This window comes from Scardinius erythrophthalmus (assembly GCF_964197995.2).
Source record: "Scardinius erythrophthalmus genome assembly, chromosome: 24".
NCBI lineage: Eukaryota > Metazoa > Chordata > Actinopteri > Cypriniformes > Leuciscidae > Scardinius > Scardinius erythrophthalmus.
In genome coordinates this window covers 3,929,474-3,948,732 of record NC_138244.1, presented here as the reverse complement: position 1 = coordinate 3,948,732, position 19,259 = coordinate 3,929,474, and positions in this window count along the sequence as shown.

Here is a 19,259-nt window from a genome sequence, read left to right as displayed (position 1 = left end):
TAGTATTTTACTGAATATTGAATATTAGGCCTATTGAATGTCTATATATTCAGCACTTGTCACAAATCTCTTAGCATTTTTAAATCTTACCTTAAAACTAATTTTTTAGGGTAGCTTGTAATTGAATATTTGCATAAATCTTTCACTGTCCACATTTGATTATTGCAATGGCTGATTTAGAAATTTATGTGTGGTGTATTATTAAAGTTAAATAAAGTAGAGACTATTATTTACCACCCGGGAATTGCTGTGGATCCTCTCATGTTTTTTCAGAAGTTCTGATCGACTGAATCTCTAGGTTTTTCTCCAGTGTGGATCCTCTCATGTGTTTTCAGATCTGATGACTGACTGAATCTCTGGTCACAGTGTGGACACTTGTAAGGTTTTTCTCCAGTGTGGATCCTCTCATGTGTTTTCAGAGTTGATGACTGACTGAATCTCTGGTCACAGTGTGGACACTTGTAAGGTTTTTCTCCAGTGTGAATTCTCTGGTGCTGTTTTAACTTGTTTGCTGAAATGAAAGTCTTCTCACACTCAAAGCACATGTACTCTCTTACACCAGTGTGAATTTTCTCATGTTCCAGTAAATGTTGCCGCTGTGAAAAACTCTTTCCACACACAGAACATGAATGCGGCTTCTCCTTCGTGTGAACTCTCAGGTGTGTCTTCAGGGCTGATGCACAGAGAAATGTTTTGCTGCACTGATCACATGAGAACGGCTTCTCTCCGGTGTGGATCCTCATGTGAACCTTAGTAATTTGTTTGGCTGTGAAACTCTTCCCACATTGATCACATGTGAACGGCTTCTCTCCGGTGTGGATCCTCATGTGAACCTTAAGACTTTGTTTGCGTGTGAAACTGTTTCCACATTGATCACATGTAAACGGCTTCTCTCCGGTGTGGATCCTCATGTGACGCTCAAGACTTTGTTTGGTTGTGAAACTGTTTCCACATTGATCACATGTGAACGACTTCTCTCCGGTGTGGATCCTCATGTGACGCTCAAGCCTTTGTTTGGTTGTGAAACTGTTTCCACATTGATCACATGAGAACGGCTTCTCTCCGGTGTGGATCCTCATGTGAACCTTAAGACTTTGTTTGCGTGTGAAACTGTTTCCACACTGAGTGCAGGTGAAAGATTTCTTGGCTCTTTTCTTTAAAAATATATTTTTAGTCTTTGAGCGTTTGACATGATGTTCCTCCTCCACTTCACTCAGTTCTTCTCTCTCCTCGCTCTCTTCCATCAGGTCTGACATGAAAGAAAAAAATTATGAAATTAAAATTTCAGTACATCAAAATAATTAAAAGAGAGAAATATAAAGTGAAAGGACATGAAAGTGAGCCCTGATGTAATAGTAGAAAGTAGACAACTGTTATAAAATATTATGATAATCTGATGCCTTTTTATAAATAGAAAGGATTTGTCCTTGAAACTTATGATGAATGAGGAAAATTTATCTTCCAATTATTATTTTTAAAACATTATGGCACGAATCCCATGTTTTTTTTAGCAAGACCTATTAAATATATTTGATCAATGACATAATCTACATGATATTAGCATTTAAATATACAATACTGCCATATTTTGACACCAACTTTGAGATTTATATTTATTTTACATTTAATATAAAAACATTTTAATTATTAATGGTCGTTCACACTAGACTTTTCCTTGCACTGACTTCCATTCATGCGCATGTGAATGTGGGACACCAGAAACACAAGCTCAAGTGAATTACCCTGTGAGAAATAACACACACGTTTAGTATTCGAGTGGAGTGGATTGTTTATTTTTTATATTTTAATTATTATTATTTGTTATATGTTAAATGTATGTTTGTAAAAAAGCTGCCGCAGAGTCAGTGGTGGGTAGTAACGAAGTACATTTACTCCATTAAATTTCCTTGAGTATTTTTCTGAAAAAATTAAGTAGAGTAGATTTAAATGTGGGTACTTTTACTTTAACTCGAGTACATTTCTAAAGAAAAAAATGTACTTTTACTTCGTTACGTTGGGCGACGTTCCTCTCGTTACTTTATTTTAATGCAATACATGTTGTTAAATGCGTAGTTTATTCCAAGCGCGCTGCATCTTTTTTCTGGGCATGAGCGATGCTCAATTCACAAACGAATCACTCTTTTGAGTCGATTCTCTGTTCAAAGACTTCATCAAACAAGTTGGCAGATCTGTCTAAATCAGTTCGCGAATCAGTTTGAATGATTTGTTCAGTTTCCTTCACACACTGAATTGTCTGAAGCGGTTTCACACTCAGAGTCGTGACAGGAAGCTTTAAGAACATCAAGAGCGTTGGATCTGGACCTACAGTCAAGTGAAAGCAAATCTGCAAAAGCATCACATTGTTTGCCAGCGATGAAGATCTTTATTAGTTGAACATCTTCGTAAGCTGTCTGTGAATGAATGATTCCACAGGACGATACATTCGATTTCATTTCATTCAGGTAATACATTTTACAACCAAACAGATTATTACACCACCATAGCACTACTACAAAGGATGACATTACCCATTTTTTGGACATATACCCTTAATCTAGGCCTATACATAAAATAAGCGACCATTGTTCACAGTTTATGAAATTTATACATTAAATTAGCCATTGTTCACAGTTTATGAAATGAACACCCGCCATCCCGCCGTAATGTGTGTGTATTGCGCAGTGTAATGCGAAATCGTCTTGAAAACGAACGCCTTTGCCTTCCTTAGGCCGTGTGTCCACCAAACCGCTTTTAGCCAGCTGAAAACGCCTAGCTATGGACGCTTGAGAAAGCGCAGCATTTTTTTTTTTTTTTCAGTTGAGACGCTTTGCTTGTTATGATACGGAATATCCGCGAAAGTGTTACTAGTATCTCATTTCACACATATTTTGTTTCTGTGTTGTTTCAATATAAAAATGTCGATAGATTATAAAGTATTTGCTCTGGCTCTAGTTTGTGTCAGACTTCTGTCACTTCTGTTTGGGTTACATCTTGGGTTGGTGACAGAGCTCTGGCATTCCCGGTTTGTCATGTGTTTGTGTATAGTCTGGTTTGTTGTGAGCACATGGCTTGTCATGTATTTCCTTGTGCCATGTGCTCTCCTGTCAATTGTCTAGCCCCTCCCATCTTGTTACCTGATTATTGATTAATTTGCCCCACCTGCTCCTCGTTACCCTCTTTTGTTTGCTTCCCTATACATAGTTCCCACATGACGTCACAACATACGGGCATTTGCCGACCCGGCGCCATTTCTGAGGGCAGAACACAACATTCTTACAATGCAGAACATGAGAAGAAGAAGCTGAAACGGAAATTTTGTGATTAAAAAGTAAAAATGGTCATCTCCTGCTGGGTCAATGGATGTTCCAATCGTGCCGGAGGTTCAGTTAAATTTAGTTTTTTAGCATTTGCCGACCCGGCGCCATTTCTGTGGGCAGAACAATAGTAGAAGAAGCTGAAGCGAGTTAATTTCGTGATAAAAAGTGAAAATGGTGATCTCCTGCTGGGTCAATGGATGTTTAAATCGTGTCGGAGGTTCAGTTAAATTTGGATTTTACAGTATACCCGTCATTAGACTTCATGAATGTGAGAAGACTAAGCTTTTGTCAGAACAACGACGGAGGTTATGGCTGGCGAGGATAAACAGGAAAGAAACTCCCTCAAAACACGCAAGAATTTGTTGTTTTTTATTGCGAGTGTACACAAATATAAGTTAACACTTTGCAGTTTGAATTATGTCCTGTATGAACAAAATGACGAGATATTAAAAACATACAAAAACAACATTGTTTCCACTGTTTGATCGCGCCCGTGACTCTCACACACACACACACACACACACACACACACATTCCAGCACGGCAATCTCAGATTATGTCCCTAAAGAACCCGCGTATAAAGTAGTTCCGCATTACATTAATTAATTTGCACGCGAGTTTTATTTATTTTCATACATGTATATTCATATTCATGCACATATTTCCAGGCTTGGAATTGCTCACATGTATTAAAACTCCTAGCCAATACCAGATAATCGTACACATGATAATACTGTATCTGAGGCAAAGCTGCATAATCAGTGCTCAGTGCTTCCTTTGTTAGCGCATACGGATCCACACCATTTATGACTGAAATTTTCGCATTGTACTCTCTCTGTCTTGTGTTAATAGAGTCTCTTTATAATCTCTGTCACTTTGTCTCTTCATGATTTTCGTAACATTATAAATGGAAAGAAATATTCGAAATTTGCTTGTAAAACTCATAGACAGAATGGTAAAACATTGTAAACACAGCAGCTTTTGCCCTCAAAGATGGCGTCTCCGGGGAGGTCACGTGACATTAATTGGCCTGTGGGAACTATGTATTTAGTCTCCCTGTGTTTGCAGTCCTGTGCTGGTTTGTTGTCTATGTTTCCCTCGTGTTTCCTGTTCCCACCTGAGATCTCGCTTGTTTTCCCCCACGGGGTAGTTTTTGTTTGTAGTTTAGTTTTATTTCTTTTGTTAATAAATACCTATTTGTTTCTGCACTTGAGTCCTCGCTACTTTCACCAACCCAGCCTGTGACAGTTTGAAATTATTTTGCTCCGTTATTATGCTTGTTGTTGTCATTGGTTTATGCTACAAGCAGAATGTGGCGATTGGTCGGTGTGGTATTAGTCCCGCCCCTCCTCCACTGTGATTGGAAGGCTGGGTAAAAAGTGACAGTGATGAGCGCTGCATTTTACCCAGTGTTGAACATTCTTCAACTCTCGGCGACCTATAAAAAACGCTCTCAGCACTTCAGGATGTAAAACAAACAATCAGCACCTCGTTACGCTTTTTCAAAAACACGGGAAAACAATTGGAAAAATACGCCAGCCGCATAAAACAACGCTTTGGTGAACACAGGGCCTTAGACTCAGTTAACCAGTTTAAACATGCTTGCAGAAATATACATTTGATTGCATGTTTTGGAGAACAGACGGAAGAAGATCCGTCGATGTGCATTTAATCGTTGTTTGTGTTCAGATGTTCAGTAGTGAACACAACTACTGGAACATACAGTAGTTGTATGTATAGGAACATACATAAGCCTATGATCCGAAGTAACTATTAACTAGCTACTTGAGTAGTTTTTTCATAGTATACTTTTTACTCTTACTCAACTAACTATTAAGATTTTTACTTTTATTTTTACTTTGAGTAAATATTTCTATAAGTACTTGTACTTTTACTTGAGTACAGTTTTTGGATACTCTTCCCAGCTCTGCGCAGAGTGTGACGTCATATCACGACCACTGCAGTGTCTGTAGAAACTTCACATGCTCAAAGTGTAGAGTGGCCGTGGCCAGGGCCGGCCCGAGGCATAAGCGAACTAAGCGGCTGCTTGGGGCCCCCTCGCCACCAGGGGGCCCCCCAAGCGAGTTTTTTTTTTTTTTTTTTTTTTTTACTTATTAATTAACTTAAACAAAAGACATAAATGAATGGATGGATTAATAATTCAAGACAAGAAAATTCTGATTTCAGTACTGCCTACAACTGGTGCTGTGACTGCCAGTGTTTGAGTCATGCGCATAACCTCGCGTGCACAGACAATTCGTGCGCAAAGTCACGGTAATGATAAGCCATGTCACAAAAAATGAATTTGATCAATGATTTATCCTTTAAGTTTAATGATATTCAGAACAGAACAAGGATAAAAAATAACTATAAACAAGCCAAAACGAATTAATTTAAAGCGAAAGTGAAAGCGGCGTTGGGCTCACGTATCTCTCTCATTAGAATCAAAATGTTTCAGCATTCGCGATGGATTTGGATGGCAAACTATTCTTTATTATAGGCTTATTTGTACTTCACCCACCAGTGCCGGCCCGAGCCTTTTGGGGGCCCTAAGCAGAATTTGATTTGGGGGCCCCCTCCAACCACGCGGAGTCACCTGTGCTTGACGATTATTGACACAATGTCACTCTATAATGTTACATTATAAATTAATACAATGAGGTTATGTATTAATACAAAATAAATACTTAATAAAAAATAGATATACTTAAAAATGTTTTAACTTCTTCTTTACTCTTTTACTAACTCTTTGAAACTTCTGAAAACAAATTGTCACAAAACATATAAAAAATAATAATTTGCAAAATATCCTCCAACATTTTTGCAACACTTTGCAGTTTGAATGATGTCTTGTATGAACATGACGGAGTATGTTTTTGTTTCCACTGTTCGATCGCGTCCGCGCCTCACACACACACACACACACACACACACACACACAACATACCATTGCAATGATATCGCAGCCTGTTCGTTATAGCCGTAATAAAATATAATAAAAAAATAGTCAACCTAACATATAAAAATTACACTGCTCTGTTTAAATAGTCAGTAGTAGCCTAATTCGTACCATTCAGCGCTGCGCAGCCTAAGCACCCCCCACTGTGATGTTTCCAAGCACATTTTTGCGCATGTGAAGAGAAAAATTTTTCCCCTCGATTGGATTTCAAGCACAATTATTTTTTTCTTCGATATTGGAACGCGGGTGAAGTACAAAGAAGCCTATAATAAAGAATAGTTTGCCATCCAAATCCATCGCGAATGCTGAAACATTTTGATTCTAATGAGAGAGATACGTGAGCCCAACGCCGCTTTCACTTTCGCTTTAAATTAATTCGTTTTGGCTTGTTTATAGTTATTTTTTATCCTTGTTCTGTTCTGAATATCATTAAACTTAAAGGATAAATCATTGATCAAATACATTTTTTGTGACATGGCTTATCATTACCGTGACTTTGCGCACGAATTGTCTGTGCACGTGAGGTTATGCGCATGACTCAAACACTGGCAGTCACAGCACCAGTTGTAGGCAGTACTGAAATCAGAATTTTCTTGTCTTGAATTATTAATCCATCCATTCATTTATGTCTTTTGTTTAAGTTAATTAATAAGTAAAAAAAAAAAAAAAAAAAAAAAAAACTCGCTTGGGGGGCCCCCTGGTGGCGAGGGGGCCCCAAGCAGCCGCTTAGTTCGCTTATGCCTCGGGCCGGCCCTGTCACCCACGTTCCAATATCGAAGAAAAAAATAATTGTGCTTGAAATCCAATCGAGGGGAAAAATTTTTCTCTTCACATGCGCAAAAATGTGCTTGGAAACATCACAGTGGGGGGTGCTTAGGCTGCGCAGCGCTGAATGGTACGAATTAGGCTACTACTGACTATTTAAACAGAGCAGTGTAATTTTTATATGTTAGGTTGACTATTTTTTTATTATATTTTATTACGGCTATAACGAACAGGCTGCGATATCATTGCAATGGTATGTTGTGTGTGTGTGTGTGTGTGTGTGTGTGTGTGTGTGTGTGTGTGTGTGTGTGTGTGTGAGGCGCGGACGCGATCGAACAGTGGAAACAAAAACATACTCCGTCATGTTCATACAAGACATCATTCAAACTGCAAAGTGTTGCAAAAATGTTGGAGGATATTTTGCAAATTATTATTTTTTATATGTTTTGTGACAATTTGTTTTCAGAAGTTTCAAAGAGTTAGTAAAAGAGTAAAGAAGAAGTTAAAACATTTTTATTTAAGTATATCTATTTTTTATTAAGTATTTATTTTGTATTAATACATAACCTCATTGTATTAATTTATAATGTAACATTATAGAGTGACATTGTGTCAATAATCGTCAAGCACAGGTGACTCCGCGTGGTTGGAGGGGGCCCCCAAATCAAATTCTGCTTAGGGCCCCCAAAAGGCTCGGGCCGGTACTGGCCGTGGCTTTAACTAATTAACACATTTTATTAGCTTTAACTGTGTCCTACATGTTTTACTCAACCCTGTTACTTCTGACATGATTTTCCTCCTTTCAGAAACAGAGCATTTCTTATACTGCGTTCACACCAAATGTGAATTGAGCATCTGGAGGGAGTGATTTCCATGTAAAGTCAATGTAAAGACACATTGACGCGCGTCTGGAGGTCCTGCGGCGCGATAGACGCATTTAGTGCGGCGCGATGGACGCGATTTCACCTCATTCACACGTCCATTTTGCATGAAAAGTGCAAATTGAGCATCTGGCGCAAATGATTTTATTTCACGAATTTATTTTAGCGAATTCGCGTCTGACGCCCGAGTTGAAAAATCTGAACTTTAGTGTCTGTTCAAGCCACGTTAACCAATCAGGAGCCTGTTTGCTGCTGTCACGTGGTGAAGTGACCAGTGTCCTGGAAGGTGATCCTCGTTCCGATGCGGGACAACAGGTCATCAAACTGATCGCGGGACAGGCGGAAGTACCGCTGAAAGCGGCCGTCATCCAGGCGCAGCTCCTGGAGCGAGTGGTGAAACTCGCCAAACTGGGTTCGCCTCCGGAGGGTCTGGTGGACCCAAGTACGGCGACGATTACCCCTACGGCGCTCTTCTGCTCTCCAGAGCAAATACGAGCGGTGACTCTCTCGATGAATGCTCGATCAACATCAGCCATCTTGCAAACAGACCACCGCCTAGCACTGGCCCCTCCCACAAGAAGCGGATTTTGCCTCGAACACTCATCTATTCGCTTCAAACGCTCGTCCAATTCGCTTTGGACGCGTGAGTGGATTCAAAATTTTCAAGCGTCCAACTAGACGCGATAGAAACGAATTTGACGCTCAATTCCTGTTCGGTGTGAACGCAACATTAAAATTGTGACATCATCTGGGCTTTTTCAACAGCATGATGGGTGGACAAGAAAATAATCTCAATCCATAGACTCAGTTTTTACACAAACTGGAGCATTGACTGCATTCATCAACCCTGTTACCAAAGTTACTGTAAGAAGAATATCTATGACTATGAATAACTTATATGAAATTTGACTTACAGCTTTATCAGTAACTTGGTGTTTACTGTTTATTCTTAAAAAGAAATTATAATAATAATAATTGTACACTAGGTTGAAAATGACTAAAATTCTGGTAACATTGTTGCAAATTGGGAACCAGATATAAAATAAATGTAAAATAAAATAGTATTTAGCTTGATCTGATGTTGACAATCAATATAAAAATGTCTCAAACCTCCCTTTTGCTGACCATTTTTTGAAAATAAAACCCAGAACATTCTGTACCATTTCAGGGCTCCAGACTAACTTTTTTCACTAGGAGCGCTGGAGCCTCTGACTGAACATTCTAGGAGCGCAAGCAGAAAATTTAGGGGCACACCTTAAATCAGCTTGCAATGCAATTATTCAAATTTCCCCCAAAATAACTGTATACTGACAAATTATTTAATAATAAATAGACTTAATATACAGATATTAAAATTTCTTTCTTTTTTTTTTAAGTTCACAGGCTCCAGACTAACATCTGAGGGCAGCGGCACCGCAGACACTGAGTTCTGCAGAAACAAACAAAACATATCTGGTAGGACTGGGGCTGACAATAAAGCACTAAGCTTAATTTAGTGTGTAGATGAAATTAACTTTAATTATTATCATTCATGATGTCTTAATATTAATTCAAAAGCAAAACGAGTGAAAAAAATGATATTAGGGAGTGAAAATAGCCAATGAGTATCCTACTGTTTACAATGGTAATTTATTTATTTTATTATTTTTAAATAAGTGTTTAAATAAAAGTTTTCCAACATCTTATTTTGTTTTAGGACAATCTTTGAAGGATGAACCAAAATGTGTTGGTCATCACATTAAAAAAAATCGTTTATATAGTTTTGAAGTGCTGGAAAAAGATGTGTAGTACTTGTAAGCGTTCGACTTTTTCTGTCACATTATGGTTACAGTTACTACATTAAATCCATGGTGAATGTTGCTGATTTGTGGACTGAAAGCCTTCTATAAGTGTCTCTCCTGGTTTCCACGTCAGCGCTGTTTGATCTGATATCTATGGTTTATAACAGAGAACTCTGCGCCGAATCGTAATGTTTCTCACTGGATCTCGCAGAGATGATGCTATCAATTCGGGGGCGAATTCAATGGATTTCTTAAAATATTTGGTCGCGCCAGCAGGAAAAATGGTCGCAAAATGCAACCAATTGGTCGCAGTCTGGAGCCCTGCATTTCATTGTTTCACTGTTTATCTAAATCTGATGAAGTGCTTGAATGTTTCTTGAATGCTTCATGAATGAATGAAGAATAAACAACACCAACCTTTCTTTGTTCTCTCAGTGGGAGGAGCTTCACTGATGATGTATTCCAACATGGAAGGAGCTGATCTGCCAAAATCAAATATTTCAATTACTGAGTTTGTTTTTATAATAAATGACACTTCTAAGCATTTATGTATGTCTATCTATTCATCGTACAGTAACTGATGCCAATTCATTAATTATCTTTATTGCTAATCCTAACATTATTCTGCTTCTTAATTAAAATACAAGTATCTAGAAATAAAGAAAATAATATAAATAATTCTTCCAAATATAAATAATTATGTTTGATTATTATTCAAATTATTATAATATACTCATAACATTTAATACTTTTTTCAGGATTCTTAGTTAAAGAACAGCATCTTAAAATATAAATATTTTGTACCAATATACAATACCGTTCAAAAGTTTGGGGTCAGTAATTTTCTTTCTTTCTTTCTTTTCTTAAAGAAATTCATAATTATATTCAGCAAGGATGTGCCAAATTGATTAAAAGAAAAGTGACAGTAAAGACTTGACAAGTGACTTGAAATACTACTTGATCAGTCGGTGTATTATACATGACAAACAGGCTTCAATGAATTATGTATATTTTAAAATATGTGCCTTTTATTCTACCTTTTATCACTGGAAAAAAAAAAAAGTTAAAAAATTGTCGTCGAGTCATTTGGGCCTAAGCACTGAGAGAACCATATCTGGCTCGAGCATCGGTTCCGAGCAGACTGTGGAATACCTATACGTTTACACCAGTGCATTTTCATTTTAAAACGCATAACCTGAACGCATAACACACACACACACACACACACTATTCTGGACGCTTCAGTCAAGTCCGAAGCTAGACAGTCACACAGGTGACGTAACCCATAAAAACGCGTTATGGCAACGACACCTCAGACTGACAGAAACGTAAAAATAAACGTAAATTTAGGCAACTCAAGTTTTGTACACATTGCCATGTTAATTATAATCAAATGCATTTCGTTTTATTAAAGTGAAGGCTGAAGGGGCACCCAAAGCCCCCCCGCACGTAAATGTTTCAGTAGGAAGACGCCAGAAAAGACGCACAAGTATCGCTGTGATTGATGCAAACAATACAGAAATGAGCCTGTCACTTAATCAAACTGTATAAAGTGTGTTTGATGGTTGTGTAAATATGAGAAATACCGTGAACTTCTCCTCACCTCAGAAAACTCGCCTCAGCTCTGACTCGACTGAAACTCAATGACTGAAGAGGCGCGAACGAGCGGTGACGTCATCGGCCGCCAACGGTAGAGGATCAAAGACGCGCCAAAATACTATTCATAACGACAAAACATCTGTAGTATAGACATCAACAATAACACAAATTAAAAAAAAAATAACTGGTCTTTATTCCAACTGCTCTCTTCCTGCTGGTTGTGTAAAGCTGTGTTGAGATGTAGATCATTTCAGTTTATTTAGTAGAAACTGTGTTGTTTAAAGTTCATAGTAATTGTTCTGACATCATGAAGCCTTGATTTCAGTCATGTGAGAGTCATTGTAGAATTAGGGTTTCTTACATTTATTATTTCTAGATAAACTGTTATTTAAAAAAAAAATTTAATTAATTTTGAATAATAATATACTTTATTACATGGCTTGGTTGAATTCTAATGTAGAATGCGGAGTGTTATTTCTTGATAACAGACCGCTGCAAAGTATAACACACCGTTGCCATGAAAAACAGAGCGTTGCTATGGACGCAGGATTCTAACCGTAGAGACGGAACGGACTATTTTCTTTAGCGGAAGCAATACAATCGTTTTTAAATCAATAAACTCCTTTTTAAATCAATATTTTGTGTCAAATTATTAATTTATTTGGTGGGTAGCCATGTAATAAGCTGGATAATGTAGAGCGAGGCGTTTGTTATAGCGAATACAACCCTTTCAGGCTGATTCAAGCTCCGCGTCGGGGTCTCGATCAGCCTGTCGGGCTTGTATTCACTATAACAACCGCCTCTGTCTACATCATCCCTTACATATATTACACTATCATTTAAAATAATGCTTTATGTATATTTAGGGACATTTTTTTTATATATATTCTTTATTGAAATATTCTAATATGACTCCGACTCCACCTATTATTGTCTGTCATTGCCTCCTGATTCATGTATTCAACTTTAACTATCATGTAATAAGTCATGTTTTACTTATATAAACAATTGCATAAAATATTCATATTTTTGTATTTTATGTAATTTAATTAAAAAAAATAGATTTTGTGTCTATAAAACAACATAAAAATCACCAAAGTATTCATAGAAAAAGCATGTGAACTGTACTAAGTGATGTCACTTCCTCTGGCAGGAAACTCTAGAAGGCAGTGAGGTATGTCATTATTATTTTCTCATTCATTTGTAGAAAATGTTTAGGGTATACCAATAGCAGATTAATTATTTGTCAAATCTGTTATCATGATAGTAAGAGCCCTAATTTAAATTGTATTGCATTACTGAATTCTGGAAATATTAGCCTCAACTGACATATATTATGGGAAAATGTTGGCGTTATTTTGTCACTTATTGGGAGCAGTATGCTAGCTGGAGCCGCTTACCTCCAGTCTTTGTGCTAAGCTAGGCTAGCGGTGGGTGCGTCAGACAGAGTTACAGCACTCACGGAGATGAAAAAGGGTATGTATGGACTTATCTAACTCTTGGGGATACGGTGAATGAGCTAAAGTCCCAAAAAGACTTTTGCTCATCTTCGGAACTCGGTCAATAGTAAGCCTACGTTCACGGACTTTAAAGCCATTCACACTATTTCCAGCTCTTCACATCTCTAAATATTATTGTTATTTTTAATGTGATGACCAAAAACATGTGTCACAAAGCAGGTTGAAGCAGGGAAGGATGCAGGATCTACTTGCAGCAGCTTTACTTTATTTAAAAGAACATAACATAAACAAAACACTAAACAACAAACAGAACAGCCTAGCATCTTCAGTCCAAGAGCTGCTCAGTTCAGCATCGTTCTGTTCACTGGAGGAGCCTGAAAAATAAGTCAATAGAAAAATATGTCAGTGAAAGTAACTGTGCAGAACTGAAGAAACTGATCAGAGATTGTGGAAACTGATTCCTGGTTCAGAGAATGGGAGTTAGTGTTTTAGCAATTCAGAAAAACTGTAAACATTGACTCTTCTCAAAATCAAACAATGCTTTCAGATCATACACACACGAGTCAATAAAATAAGCACTACAGATCATCCATTAGACACTACATCAAAAAATGGAGAAAACAGCATCCAGAACATTACAGAAAATAATAATATTGTATGCAGTAAACAATTTTTGCACTTACATAAAAAGCCTAGTAATTGCAACTGATAAGGAGAACATATTGTATTCTGTTTGCACTGCAAGAGTAGTATTTTACTGAATATTGAATATTAGGCCTATTGAATGTCTATATATTCAGCACTTGTCACAAATCTCTTAGCATTTTTAAATCTTACCTTAAAACTAATTTTTTAGGGTAGCTTGTGATTGAATATTTGCATAAATCTTTCATTGTCCACATTTGATTATTGTAATGGCTGATTTAGAAATTTATGTGTGGTGTATTATTAAAGTTAAATAAAGTAGAGACTATTATTAACAAACCGGGAATTGCTGTGGATCCTCTCATGTTTTTTCAGAAGTTCTGATCGACTGAATCTCTGGTCACAGTGTGGACACTTGTAAGGTTTTACTCCAGTGTGGATCCTCTCATGTGTTTTCAGATCTGATGACTGACTGAATCTCTCTGGTCACAGTGTGAACACTTGTAAGGTTTTTCTCCAGTGTGGATCCTCTCATGTGTTTTCAGATCTGATGACTGACTGAATCTCTCTGGTCACAGTGTGGACACTTGTAAGGTTTTTCTCCAGTGTGGATCCTCTCATGTGTTTTCAGATCTGATGACTGACTGAATCTCTCTGGTCACAGTGTGGACACTTGTAAGGTTTTTCTCCAGTGTGGATCCTCTCATGTGTTTTCAGATCTGATGACTGACTGAATCTCTCTGGTCACAGTGTGAACACTTGTAAGGTTTTTCTCCAGTGTGGATCCTCTCATGTGTTTTCAGATCTGATGACTGACTGAATCTCTGGTCACAGTGTGGACACTTGTAAGGTTTTTCTCCAGTGTGGATCCTCTCATGTCTTTTCAGAAGTTCTGATCGACTGAATCTCTGGTCACAGTGTGAACACTTGTAAGGTTTTTCTCCAGTGTGGATCCTCTCATGTGTTTTCAGATCTGATGACTGACTGAATCTCTCTGGTCACAGTGTGAACACTTGTAAGGTTTTTCTCCAGTGTGGATCCTCTCATGTGTTTTCAGATCTGATGACTGACTGAATCTCTGGTCACAGTGTGGACACTTGTAAGGTTTTTCTCCAGTGTGGATCCTCTCATGTCTTTTCAGAAGTTCTGATCGACTGAATCTCTGGTCACAGTGTGAACACTTGTAAGGTTTTTCTCCAGTGTGGATCCTCTCATGTGTTTTCAGAGTTGATGACTGACTAAATCTCTGGTCACAGTGTGGACACTTGTAAGGTTTTTCTCCAGTGTGAATTCTCTGGGGCCGTTTTAACTTGTTCGCTGAAATGAAAGTCTTCTCACACTCAAAGCACATGTACTCTCTTACACCAGTGTGAATTTTCTCATGTTCCAGTAAATGTTGCCGCTGTGAAAAACTCTTTCCACACACAGAACATGAATGCGGCTTCTCCTTCGTGTGAACTCTCAGGTGTTTCTTCAGGGCTGATGCACAGAGAAATGTTTTGCTGCATTGATCACATGAGAACGGCTTCTCTCCGGTGTGGATCCTCATGTGAACCTTAAGACTTTGTTTGGTTGTGAAACTGTTTCCACACTGATCACATGAGAACGGCTTCTCTCCGGTGTGGATCCTCATGTGAACCTTAAGAATTTGTTTGGTTGTGAAACTGTTTCCACACTGAGTGCAGGTGAAAGATTTCTTGGCTCTTTTCTTTAAAAATATATTTTTAGTCTTTGAGCGTTTGACATGATGTTCCTCCTCCACTTCACTCAGTTCTTCTCTCTCCTCGCTCTCTTCCATCAGGTCTAACATGAAAGAAAAAAATGAAAATTTTACATCAAAATAATTAAAAGAGAGAAATATAAAGTGAAAGGACATGAAAGTGAGCCCTGATGTAATAGTAGAAAGTAGACAACTGTTATAAAATATTATGATAATCTGATGCCTTTTTATAAAAAGAAAGGATTTGTCCTTGAAACTTATGATGAATGAGGAAAATTTATCTTCCAATTATTATTTTTAAAACATTATGGCACGAATCCCATGTTTTTTTTAGCAAGACCTATTAAATATATTTGATCAATGACATTATCTACCTGATATTAACATTTAAATATACAATACTGCCATATTTTGACACCAACTTTGAGATTTATATTTATTTTACATTTAATATAAAAACATTTTAATTATTAATGGCCGTTCACACTAGACTTTTCCTTGCACTGACTTCCATTCATGCGCATGTGAATGTGGGACACCAGAAACACAAGCTCAAGTGAATTACCCTGTGAGAAATAACACACACGTTTAGTATTCAAGTGGAGTGGATTGTTCATTTTTTATATTTTAATTATTATTATTTGTATATGTTAAATGTATGTTTGTAAAAAAGCTGCCGCAGAGTCAGTGGTGGGTAGTAACGAAGTACATTTACTTCATAAAATTTCCTTGAGTATTTTTCTGAAAAAATTAAGTAGAGTAGATTTAAATGTGGGTACTTTTACTTTAACTCGAGTACATTTCTAAAGAAAAAAATGTACTTTTACTTCGTTACGTTGGGCGACGTTCCTCTCGTTACTTTATTTTAATGCAATACATGTTGTTAAATGCGTAGTTTATTCCAAGCGCACTGTATCTTTTTTTCTGGGCATGAGCGATGCTCAATTCACAAACGAATCACTCTTTTGAGTCGATTCTCTGTTCAAAGACTTCATCAAACAAGTTGGCAGATCTGTCTAAATCAGTTCGCGAATCAGCTTGAATGATTTGTTCAGTTTGCAATTCCTTCACACACTGAATTGTCTGAAGCGGTTTCACACTCAGAGTCGTGACAGGAAGCTTTAAGAACATCAAGAGCGTTGGATCTGGACCTACAGTCAAGTGAAAGCAAATCTGCAAAAGCATCACATTGTTTGCCAGCGATGAAGATCTTTATTAGTTGAACATCTTCGTAAGCTGTCTGTGAATGAATGATTCCACAGGACGATACATTCGATTTCATTTCATTCAGGTAATACATTTTACAACCAAACAGATTATTATGCCACCATAGCACTACTTAAGCTTATACTTTCCGCGACCGCGAGGGCGCGAGGGTCCGCGTGACGTAAAAATCGTCATCAGGGGTGCACGCGGAGGCTCGTTGCGGACCCATTTTTTGTGACCGCGCGGACAAAAGGACGCACGTTCATTAGGAAAGAGATGGAAATAACATGGACGCCGAATTTGAAAAAAACGGAAAACGCGTGCATGCTAGAAATAGAACCAATGCCTATTTTTCACGCAAGCCTGTTGGAAGCGTTTCCAGGCAAAATAGAATAGGAAAAGATGTTTATATGTCATTTTGACACGAATATATATTAATAAATGTCATTTTGATGTTTTAAAGTGTCTGGGTTTTGACATAAATGCAAATATAAACTATAAATAAAAAAAATATTATCGATTATACTGTCCAGACCGATCTACTGCCCATGCCTTGAACGCGTTCACCGAGCGGACCTCAGCAGAAAGTATAAATACAAGTAGTCCGCGTCCGAGCTGTGCGCAGCTGTCGTGTACGCGTCCAAACTGGAGTATAACAGAGGCTTAAAAAGTATGACATTGCCCATTTTTTGGACATATACCCATGGCCGTAGCCAGCTATGAGGTCACCGAGGTCCGGACCTCGGTCATTTTTTTATATTCAAAAATAAAATTTCAAGCTCTCTGAATGATTAATTAGCCGTTTAAACTGCGTCATATGTGTGTTTGCAATTCATGTCGCTGAGAGAAGGAACAGTGAACGGGGCTTGAGAGCGCGTTGTGAGCTTACAGTCTATGGTTGTGAGTGAGGGCGCGGGTGCAGCCTCTGTGTTGCCAGATCCACCTATTATACGTCTTTTTGGACTTTTTGGACTTTTTTCCATTTATTGTGACACTTTAGGACGTTAATAAAGTGGAAAGTTGAATGTTAGGGCTAGTGATATATTAATTTTCTTTTCCAAAACACAAGCTTTGAACTTTTTTCTCATTATTATTATTTTTTTGTTTTTTTAATGTTTTTCGTGGCATTAATAAAAAGAAGAAGCTTAGACAAACTGTAATTGCTGACAGGAAGATACCAAATTCGGTAAGACAAACGCAATGATCATGATTATCTGTAAGAAATGTAGGCTACAACACTATCAAAAACAATAGCATAATACAAATCTGTATCATTATTCTAACGTTATTTGTAACTTGTTACGAAATAAAAAGTCTCTCACCTAAAAAAAACGTACTTTCCTGTCCCGTCAGTCTCGTTGCGCGTCCTCTTCAATTACACGCGCAAATGCGGCAGAGCGCTTTATGTCACTTTATTATAAATAAAGCGCAAAAGAAACTACAAGCATGATGCAACAACATCGTAGTTGATGTCAATTTGTAAGTCATGAAATTACCAAAAAGTGCCAATAAATTCCGCAACTTACTTCATGTTTGGAATGATTTACATGCAGGTTTATGTTCATTCAATTTTCATTCTATTCATCAGGATCAGTGGTCATGTTCATTAACAGCTCATGTTAGTATTGTGTATTTACCATGGTTACTTTTGTTTCCTTAACCCAAAAATGCCACTTATTTTCACTGTGTTTTTGCACTATATTTCTAAATGATTGTGGTCTGACATACCAACTTATTTGTATTTACAAAAACTATTTTGGAACTGCTATTTAATAGCCTTATACTTTATTCATCATCAGTATGTGTCATATTCTTATATACAGTATATATATATATATATATATATATATATATATATATATATATATATATATATATATATGTATATATATATATATATATATATATATATATATATATATATATATATATATATATATATATATAGGCTATATATCACTAATTGTTTGGCATACTAAAACACCAGTGATAATGTAATGTAGACAAACTCTATATCATAACTAAAAAATAAGTTTGAGCCCCCTTTAATGTCCAGGTACAAGTCAATGTTTTTTCTTTTTGCACAGTTCATGGGTTGAAGCCCGTTGAAGCTCTTAATTTTGAGCTCTCAAAGAGCACCAGATTGATGCATTTAACCTTAAAATGTACAAAATTTTCTTACGGGGGAGCATGCCCCCGAACCCCCCTAGAGGGACAGAGGTCCACCCATCATAGTTTTACTAAATCCTATGGGAAAGAACGATCATTTATAAAATTTACTCCAGCATAGTACAACAAAGTTCCTTTTAAGTCAGTAAACTAAAACTGTTAATGCAAAATTCAAATATCCTTGGACAAACTATACATTTGGCCTGCCTAAGGGGGGCCTACAACACATTGTGCCCAGGGGCCTCCGAATTCTTAATCCGGCCCTGCACCTCACCCCGGACCTCACTAATTTTCAAACCCTGGTTACGGCCTTGCATATACCCTTAATTTATACATTAAATAAGCTACCATTGTAATGTGTGTGTATTGCGCAGTGTAATGCGAAACGCCTTTGCCTGCCTTAGGCCGTGTGTCCACCAAACCGCTTTTAGCCAGCTGAAAACGCCTAGCTATGGAGTTGAGACGCTTTGCTTGTTATGATACGGAATATCCGCAAAAGTGTTACTAGTATCTCATTTCACACATATTTTGTTTCTGTGTTGTTTCAATATAAAAATGTCGATAGATTATAAAGTATTTGCTCTGGCTCTAGTTTGTGTCAGACTTCTGTCACTTCTGTTTGGGTTACATCTTGGGTTGGTGACAGAGCTCTGGCATTCCCGGTTTGTCATGTGTTTGTGTATAGTCTGGTTTGTTGTGAGCACATGGCTTGTCATGTATTTCCTTGTGCCATGTGCTCTCCTGTCAATTGTCTAGC